At 30.3% G+C, this 9993-nt stretch overlaps 2 non-coding genes across 2 annotated transcripts; both read left to right on the top strand.

Moving 5' to 3' along the window:
* Positions 1 to 1016: 1016 nt before the first annotated feature.
* Positions 1017 to 1103, top strand: LOC124923185. The gene has a single exon (XR_007098193.1). It is a non-coding gene; the product is annotated as a small nucleolar RNA snoR114 (small nucleolar RNA).
* An 891-nt stretch (positions 1104 to 1994) lies between these two features.
* Positions 1995 to 2081, top strand: LOC124923186. The gene has a single exon (XR_007098194.1). It is a non-coding gene; the product is annotated as a small nucleolar RNA snoR114 (small nucleolar RNA).
* Positions 2082 to 9993: the final 7912 nt, after the last annotated feature.

Genomic DNA, 9993 nt, shown 5'->3' with positions numbered 1-9993 from the left:
AGTACCCTGCCTATAGACCCTGGTTCAATTCCTAGCTTGTGTACTTGTTCAAGAAACATGTCTAAAATTAGCCTTGTCCTTTTTTTATTCCCTTATTTTTTTTTTATTATGGTTAGTTGTTGTAGACCAAGAGAGTATCATTTTGACAAAGGATAGATAAAAGATAATGGTGATAAAATATTGATAGTAGGTGTCAAATGGAACATTATTTATGAGGTTTTTCTGTTATGTGGGTTTTTTTTTTTGTTTAGGGAAATTGCAAGTAAAATGAGATATGTGATAGAATTGATTTCTGGTAATATAGTTATCGTAATTGTCTAATGAAACATTGTTTACGAGGTTTTCCATATCTAAAAGGAGGTATATGTGATATGTTGGGTTATTTAGGAGGTTTTTCTTGTTGAATAACCACGATAAATTTAAATCATCAAGCACCAATGGTCTATTGGTAAAATAGTACCTGCTACGGTATAGACCCGGGTTCAATTACTATCTAGTGCACTTGTTCAAGAACCATGATGAAATTTGTCTTTAATGGCTTACAAGGGTCTGCCATGTTCATCTAATTTGTATGATGACAATTAGGCTATGAGTTCATCCTTTTTGTGTTCCCATATCTTTTTTTCATGGTTACTTGTTTTAGACCAAGAGAGTATCATTTTTACAAATGATAGATTAAAGATAATGGTGATAAAATATTGATAGTAAGTATCAAATGGAACATTATTTATGAGGTTTTTCTTGTATGTGGGTATTTTTTGTTTAGGAAATTACAAGTATAATGAGATATGTGATAAGATTGATTTGTGGTAATATAATTATAGTAATTGTCAAATGAAACATGGTGTACATTGTTTTTCATGTCTAAAAGGAGGTATATGTGATATGACGGGTTGTTTAGGAGATTTTTCTTGTTGAAGAACCACGATATATTTAGTTCATCAAACTCTAGTGGTAGAATAGTACTTGCCACGGTATAGACCCGGGTTCAATTCCCGACAAGTGCACTTGTTCAAGAACCATGATGAAATTTGTCTCTAATGGCTTACAAGGGTCTGCCATGTTCATCTAATTTGTATGATGACAATTAGTCATCTGAGTTCTTTCTTTTTGTTTTTCATTCTTTTTTCATTATTGTTACTTGTTTTTGACCAAGAGAGTATCATTTTGACAAAAGATAGATAAAAGATAATGGTGATAAAATGTTGATATTAAGTGTGAAATGAAACATTATTTAGGAGGTTTTTCATTCAAGTAGTTTTTTTTTGTGTTGGGAGCAATTAACAATAGAATAAGATATGTCATAGGATTGGTTGGTGGTAAAATATTTATATTAATTTTGAAATGGAACATTGTTTAGGAGGTTTTCCTTGGCTAAAAGAATGAGATATGTGATAGGATTTATTGTTTAAGAGCAACCTGAAATTTGGTTCATCAAGTCTAATGGTTTAGTGGTAGAATTGAACCCTTCCACATATCTATAGACCCAAGTTCAATTTCTAGCTTATGTACTTTTTCAAGAACCATGTTGAAATTTGCTTTTAATGACTTAAAAGGGTATGCCATCTTCATTTGACTTGTATGATGACAATTAGGCTTATGCGTTCTTCCTTTTTGTGTTTCCTTGTTTTTTATCATGGTTACTTATTTTAGACCAAGAGAGTATCATTTTTACAAATGATAGATTAAAGATAATTGTGATAAAATATTTATAGTAAGTGTCAAATGAAACATTATTTATGAGGTTTTTTTGTATGTGGGTATTTTTTGTTTAGGAAAATACAAGTATAATGAGATATGTGATAGGATTGATTTGTGGTAATATAAAAACATAGTGTACATTGTTTTCCATAACTAAAAGAAGGAGGTATATGTGATATGCTGGGTTGTTTAGGAGGTTTTTCTTGTTAAAGAACCACAATAAATTTAGTTCATCAAGCACTAGTGGTCTAGTGGTAAAATAGTACCTGCCACGGTATAGTGCACTTGTTCAAGAACCATGATGAAATTTGTCTCTAATGGCTTACAAGGGTCTGCCATGTTCATCTAATTTGTATGATGACAATTAGGCTTCTGAGTTCTTTTTTTTGTTTTTCCTTCTGTTTTCATTATTGTTACTTGTTTTCGACCAAGAGAGTATCATTTTGACAAAAGATAGATAAAAGATAATGGTGATAAAATGTTGATATTAAGTGTCAAACGGAACATTATTTAGGAGGTTCTTCATTCAAGTGGATTTTTTTTATGTTGAGGGCAATTACCAATAGAATGAGATATGTCATAGTATTGATTAGTGGTAAAATATTAATATTAATTTTCAAATGGAAAATTTTTTAGGAGGTTTTCCTTACTAAAAGAATGAGATATATGATAGGATTGATTGTTTAATAGCAATGTGAAATTAGGTTCATCAAGTCTATTTGTCTAGTGGTAGAATAGTACCATGCCCTAGGTCTATAGACCCTGGTTCAACTCCTAGCTTGTGTACTTTTTCAAGAAACATGTCTAAAATATGCCTTGTCCTTTTTTTAATCCCTTATTTTTTTTATCATGGTTACTTGTTTTAGACCAAGAGAATATCATTTTGACAAAGGATAGATAAAAGATAATGGTGATAAAATATTGATAGTAGGTGTCAAATGGAACATTATTTATGAGGATTTTCTTGTATGTGGGTTTTTTTTGTTTAGGGAAATTTTAAGGAAAATGAGATATGTGATAGTATTGATTTGTGGTAATATAGTTATCGTAATTGTCAAATAAAACATTGTTTACGAGGTTTTTCATATCTAAAAGGAGGTACATGTGATATGCTGGGTTTTTAGGAGGTTTTTCTTGTTGAATAACCACGATATATTTAAATCATCTAGCACCAATGGTCTAGTGGTAAAATAGTAAATGCCACAGTATAGACCCGGGTTAAATTCCCAGCTAGTGCACTTGTTCAAGAACCATGATGAAATTTGTCTTTAATGGCTTACAAGGGTCAGCCATGTTCATCTAATTTGTACGATGACAATTATGCTTCTGAGTTCTTCCTTTTTGTGTTCCCTTATTTTTTTTTATCATGGTTACTTGTTTTAGACCAAGAGAGTATCATTTTGACAAAAGATAGATTAAAGATAATGGTGATAAAATGTTGATATTAAGTGTCTAATGGAAAATTATTTAGGAGGTTTTTCTTTCAAGTGTTTTTTTTGTGTTGGGGGCAATTACCAATAGAATGAGATAAGTAATATGATTGATTGGTGGTAAAATATTTATATTAATTTTCAAATAGAAAATTGTTTAAGAGGTTTTCCTTGTCTAAAAGAATGAGATAAGTGATAGGATAGATTATTTAAGAGAAACGTGAAATTTGGTTCTTCAAGTCTAGTGGTAGAATAGTACACTGCTATATGTCTATTGGCACAAGTTTAAATTTTCTTTTAATGGCTTAAAAGGGTATTCCATCTTCATTTGACATGTATGATGACAATTAGGCTTATGAGTTCTTCCTTTTTGTGTTCCCTTATTTTATTTTTATCATGGTTACTTGTTTTAGACCAAGAGAGTATCATTTTTACAAATAATAGATAAAAGATAATGGTGATAAAATATTGATAATAAGTGTCAAATGGATCATTATTTATGAGGTTTTTCTTGTATGTGGGTTTTTTTGTTTAGGGAAATTGAAAGTAAAAATGAGATATGTGGTAGTATTTATTTGTGGTACTATAGTTATCGTAATTGTCAAATGAAACATTGTTTACGATGTTTTCCATATCTAAAAGAAGGTCTATGTGATATGTCGGGTTATTTAGGAAGTTTTTCCTGTTGAATAACTACGATAAATTTAAATTATCAAGCACCATTGGTCTAGTGCTAAAACAGTACCTGCCATGGTATAGATCCAGGTTCAATTCCCAGCTAATGGACTTTTTCAAGAATCATGATGAAATTTGTCTTTAATGGCTTACAAGGGTCTGCCATTTTCATATAATTTCGTATGATGACAATTAGGCATCTGAGTTCTTTCTTTTTGTTTATCCTTCTTTTTTTTATTATTGTTACTTGTTTTTTATCAAGATAGTATCATTTTGACATAAGATATATAAAAAATAATGGTGATAAAATGTTGATATTAAGTGTCAAATGGAACATTATTTAGGAGGTTCTTCATTCAAGTGGGTTATTTTTTGTGTTGAGGGCAATTACCAATAGAATGAATGAGATATGTCATAGGATTGATTAATGGTAAAATATTTATATTAATTTTCAAATGGATAATTTTTTAGGAGGTTTTCCTTACTAAAATAATGAGATATGTGATAGGATTAATTGTTTAAGAGCAACGTGAAATTAGGTTCATCAAGTCTAGTGGTAGAATAGTACATTGCCCTGGGTATATACACCCTTGTTCAATTCCTTGCTTTTGTACTTCTTCAAGAATCATGTCTAAAATATGCCTTGTCCTTTTTGTATTCCCTTATTTTTTTTATCATGGTTACTTATTTTAGACCAAGAGAATATCATTTTGAGAAAGGATAGATAAAAGATAATGGTGATAAAATATTGATAGTAGGTGTCAAATTGAACATTATTTATGAGGTTTTTCTTGTATGTGGTTTTTTTGTTTAGGGAAATTGTAAGTAAAATGAGATATGTGATAGGATTGATTTGTGGTAATATAGTTATCATAATTGTCGAATGAAACATTGTTTACGAGGTTTTTCATATCTTAAAGGAGGTATATGTGATATGTCGGGTTATTTAGGAGGTTTTTCTTGTTGAATAACCACGATAAATTTAAACCATCAAGCACCAATGGTCTAGTGGTAAAATATTACCTGCAACAGTCTGGTTCAATTCCCAGCTAGTGCACTTGTTCAAGAACTATGATGAAATTTTTCTTTAATGGCTTACAAGGGTCTGCCATGTTCATCTAATTTGTAAGATGATAATTAGGCTTCTGAGTTCTTCCTTTTTTGTGTTCCCTTATTTTTTTTATCATGGTTACTTGTTTTAGACCAAGAGAGTATATTTTTACGAATGATAGATTAAAGATAATGATGATAAAATATTGATAATAAGTGTCAAATGGAACATTATTTATGAGGTTTTTCTTGTATGTGGTATTTTTTATTTATGGAATTACAAGCATAATTATATATGTGATTTTGATTTGTGGTAATAAAATTATAATAATTGTCAAATGAAACATGGTGTACATTATTTTCCATGTCTAAAAGAAGGAGGTATATGTGATATGCTGGGTTGTTTAGGAGGTTTTTCTTGTTGAACAACCACGATATATTTAGTTCATCAAACACTAATGGTCTAGTGGTAGAATAGTACCTGCCATGGTATAGACCTGGGTTCAATTCCTGGTTAGTGAACTTGTTCATGAACCATGATGAAATTTGTCTCTAATGGCTTACAAGGGTCTGCCATGTTTATCTAATTTGTATGATGACAATTAGGCATCTCAGTTATTTCTTTTTGTTTTTCCTTCTTTTTTCATTATTGTTACTTGTTTTTGACCAAGAGAGTATCATTTTGACAACAGATAGATAAAATATAATCGTGATAAAATGGTGATATTAAGTGTGAAATGGAACATTATTTAGGAGGTTTTTCTTTAAAGTATGTTTTTTTGTGTTGGGAGCAATTACCAATAGAATGAGATATGTCATAGGATTGATTGGTGGTAAAATATTTATATTAATTTTCAAATGGAACATTGTTTAGGAGGGTTTCCTTGGTTAAAAGAATGAGATATGATAGGATTGATTGTTTAGGAGGTTTTTCTTGTGAAGAACCACGATAAATTTAATTCATCAAGCCCTAGTGGTCTAGTGGTAAAATAGTACCTACCACGGTATAGACACGCATTCAATTCCTAGCTAGTGCACTTGTTCAAGAACCATGATGAAATTTGTATCTAATGACTTACAAGGGTTGGACATGTTCATCTAATTTGTATGATGACAATTAGGTTTCTGATTTCTTCCTTTTTATTTTTCCTTCTTTTTTATTATTGTTACTTTTTGACCAAGAGAGTATCATTTTGACAAATGATAGATAAAAGATAATGGTGATAAAATGTTGATAGTAACTGTCAAATGAAACATTATTTAGGAGGTCATATGTGGTTGTTTTTTTGTGTTGGGGTTATTACAAATAGAATGAGATATGTGGTAGGATTTATTGGTGGTAAAATATTTATAGCGATTAGGCTTTTGAGTTCTTCCTTTTTGTTTTTTCTTTTTTTATCATGGTTATTTGTTTTAGACCAAAAGAGTATCATTTTGACAAAGGAAAGATAAAATATAATGGTGATTAAATGTTGATATTAAGTGTCAAATGGAACATTATTGAGGAGGTTTTTCTTTCAAGAGGGTTTTTTTTGTGTTTGGGGAAATTATCAATAGAATGAGATGTGTCATTGGATTGATTGGTAGTAAAATATTTATATTAATTTTCAAATGAAAAGTTGTTTAGGAGGTTTTTCTTTGTTATAAGAATGAGATATGTGATAGGATTGATTGTTTAAGAGGTTTTTCTTGTTGAAGAACAACGTGAAATTTTGTTCAACAATTCTAGTGGTAGAATAGTACCTTCCACGAGTATATAGACCCAATTTCAATTCCTAGCCTTGGCACTTGTTCAAGAACCATGATGAAATTTGCCTTTAATGGCTTAGAAGGGTATTTCATCTTCATTTGACTCTTATAATGACATATAGGCTTCTATGTATTCCCTTATTTTTTTTTTTTTATCATGGTTACTTGTTTTAGACCAAGAGAGTATCATTTTGACAAATGATAGATGGAAGATAATGGTGATAAATATTTTTAGTAAGTGTCAAATGGTACATTATTTAGGAGGTTTTTCTTGTATGTGGGTTTTGGGTGTTTAGGAAAATTACTAGTAGAATGAGATATGTGATAGGATTGATTTGTGGTAAAAAATTTATCTTAATTGTCAAGTGAAAATTTGTTTAGGAGGTTTTCCATGGCTAAATGAAGGAGGTATATGTGATATGTTCTGTTTTTTAGGAGGTTTTTCTTGATAAAGAACTACGTTAAATTTTGTTCATGAAGCACTAGTGGTCTAGTGGTACAATATTACTAGGGTACATACTTAGGTTCATTAACCGGCTGGTGCACTTATTCAAGAACCATGATGAAATTTTTCTTTAATGGCTTATAAAGTTCTGCCATATTCATTCGATTTGTATGATGATATTTAGGCTTCTGAGTTCTTCCTTTTTTTTTTACCTTCTTATTTTTATCATGGTTACTTGTTTTGAGTCCAAGAGAGTGTCATTTTGACAAACGGTAGATAAAAGATAGTGGTGATAAAATGTTGATAGTAAGTTTCAAATAGAATATTATTTAGGAGGTATTTCTTTTATGTTGGTGTTTTTTTATTGGGGCAATTACAAGTAGAACGAGATATGTGATAGGATTGATTGGTGGTAAAATGTTGATAGTAAATGTCAAATGGAATTATTTTTAGGCAGTTTTCCTTGTCTAAAACAAGGAGATATGTGATAGGATTGATTGTTTAGGAGGTTTTTCTTGTTGAAGAACCATGTAAAATTTTGTTCAACCTGGTCTAATGGTAGAATAATACCCTACCAAGGTAAACTCGGTTCAATTCCCTCTTGGTTCACTTTTTCAAGAACCATGGTGAAATTGACCACTAATGGCTTATAAAGGTATGTCATATTCATATGATTTGTAGGATGAAAATTAGGCTTTCAGTTCTTCCATTTTATTTTCCCTTCTTGTTTTATCATGGTTACTTATTTTAAACTAAGAGGGTATCATTTTGACAAAGGATAGAAAATATATATTGGTGATAAAATGTTGATAGTATGTGTTAAATAGAACATTATTTAGAAGGTATTTTCTTTTATGTGGGTTTTTATTATGTTGAGGGTAATTACCAGTAGAATTAGATATGTGATAGTATTGATTTTTAGGAGGTACTTCTTGATGAAGAACCCCTATTAGAATAGTACCCCTGTCATGGTACATACCCGGGTGCAATTCCCTACAAGTGCACTTGTTCAGAACCATGATGAAATTTGTCTCTAATGGCTTATAAGGGTTTTCCATGTTCATTCGATTTGTATGATGATAATTAGGCTTCTGAGTTTTTCCTTTTTGTATTCCCTTCTTTTAATCTTATCATGGTTACTTATTTTAAACCAAGAGAGTATGATTTTGACAAAGGATAGATAAAAGATAATGGTGATAAAATGTTGATAGTTACTGTCAAATGGAACATTATTTAGGAGGTTTTTCTTGTAGGTAGTTTTTTGTGTTGGGGGCAATTACCAGTAGAATGAGATATGTGATAGGATTGATTGATTGGTAGTAAAATATTTATAGTAATTGTCAAATGGAACATTTTTTAGGAGGTTTTCCTTGGCTAAAAGAAGGAGATATGTTATAGAATTTATTGTCATGGTACATATCCGAGTTCAATTCCCTACCAGTGCACTTGTTCAGAACCATGATGAAATTTGTCTATAATGGATTATAAGGGTTTGCCATGTTCATTCGATTTGTATGATGATAATTAGGCTTATGAGTTCTTCCTTTTGTATTCCCTTCTTTTATTCTTATCATGGTTACTTGTTTTAAACCAAGAGATTATCATTTTGACAAAGGATAGATAAAAGGTAATGGTGATAAAATGTTGATAGTTAATGTCAAATGTAACATTATTTAAGAGGTTTTTCTTGTGTGTAGTTTTTTTGTGTTGGGGGAAATTACCAATAGAATGAGATATGTGATAGGATTGATTGATTGGTGGTAAAATATTTATAGTAATTGTCAAATGGAACATTTTTTAGGAGAATTTCCTTCGCTAAAAGAAGAAGATATGTTATAGAATTGATTGTTTATGAGGTTTTTTGATTGAGTAACCAAGTTAAAATTTTCCCATCAAGCACCAATGGTCTAGTAGTAGATTAATATCCTCTCACGATATAGACCTGGGTTCAATTTCTAACTGGTGCACTTATTCAAATTCATGATGAAGTTTGCTTTGCCCTTCTTTTTTATCATTGTAAGTGTTAAATATAACATTATTTTGGAGGTTTTTCTTATATGTGGGTTTTTTTGTGTTGGGAGCAATTACTAGTAAAATGAGATATTTGATAGGATTGATTGGTAGTAAAATATTGATAGTAATTGTCAAATGGAACATTGTTTAGGAGGTTTTCCTTAGCTAAAAGACGGATAAATGTGATGGGATTGATTATTTATGAGGTTTTTATTATTGAAAAACCACGTTAAATTTTGTTCATCAAGCACCATTAGTTCAAACCTGAGTTCAATTCCGGTTGGTGCACTTGTTCAAGAACCACGACGAAATTTTCCTATAATGGTTGTTAGAAGAGAGATAAATAGATTGTATTGAATGATATTTTGGTTACATAGTTTATGTCTATTATATAGATATTACATTAAACTTAAAAGAAAACTAATATAATATTGATATTATCACCATTAATTATATTATGATAATATCTTACAAATATATTATCTTTATATTATAACAACCCTCCTCAAACTCAAAATGAAAAAAACATGAACAACTTGAGGTTAAAGACGAGATGTTAAAATATTGATGATGTATTCTTCAAGCTTCATAAACTCGTGAGCTCCATCTAGTTAAAAAATTGTAGTGTGTTGACTAATAAACCAACGAAGAATGTAGAATTCCATGGTCATTAAATGTTGGGGTGAAACAACAACCGAATTTACTTGTGATTCTTGAAATACATCCAACGACGGAATAAAAGTGTGTTTCCTGAAATAAAACCAACGAATAATGTAGAATCCCATGGGCATGGAATGTTGGGGTGAAACAACTCCTGAAAATAAAATAAATCATAACGATAGTAGTATGTTGACTAATTAATCAGTAAAGAAGCACGCATATGATTTGATTAAGATCAATAAAATTATGGGCATTGATTACTGGAATAAA

Source organism: Impatiens glandulifera, chromosome 1 (genome assembly GCF_907164915.1).
Source record: "Impatiens glandulifera chromosome 1, dImpGla2.1, whole genome shotgun sequence".
In the NCBI taxonomy this organism is placed as follows: Eukaryota; Viridiplantae; Streptophyta; class Magnoliopsida; order Ericales; family Balsaminaceae; genus Impatiens; species Impatiens glandulifera.
This window is presented reverse-complemented; position numbering and strand designations above follow the sequence as displayed.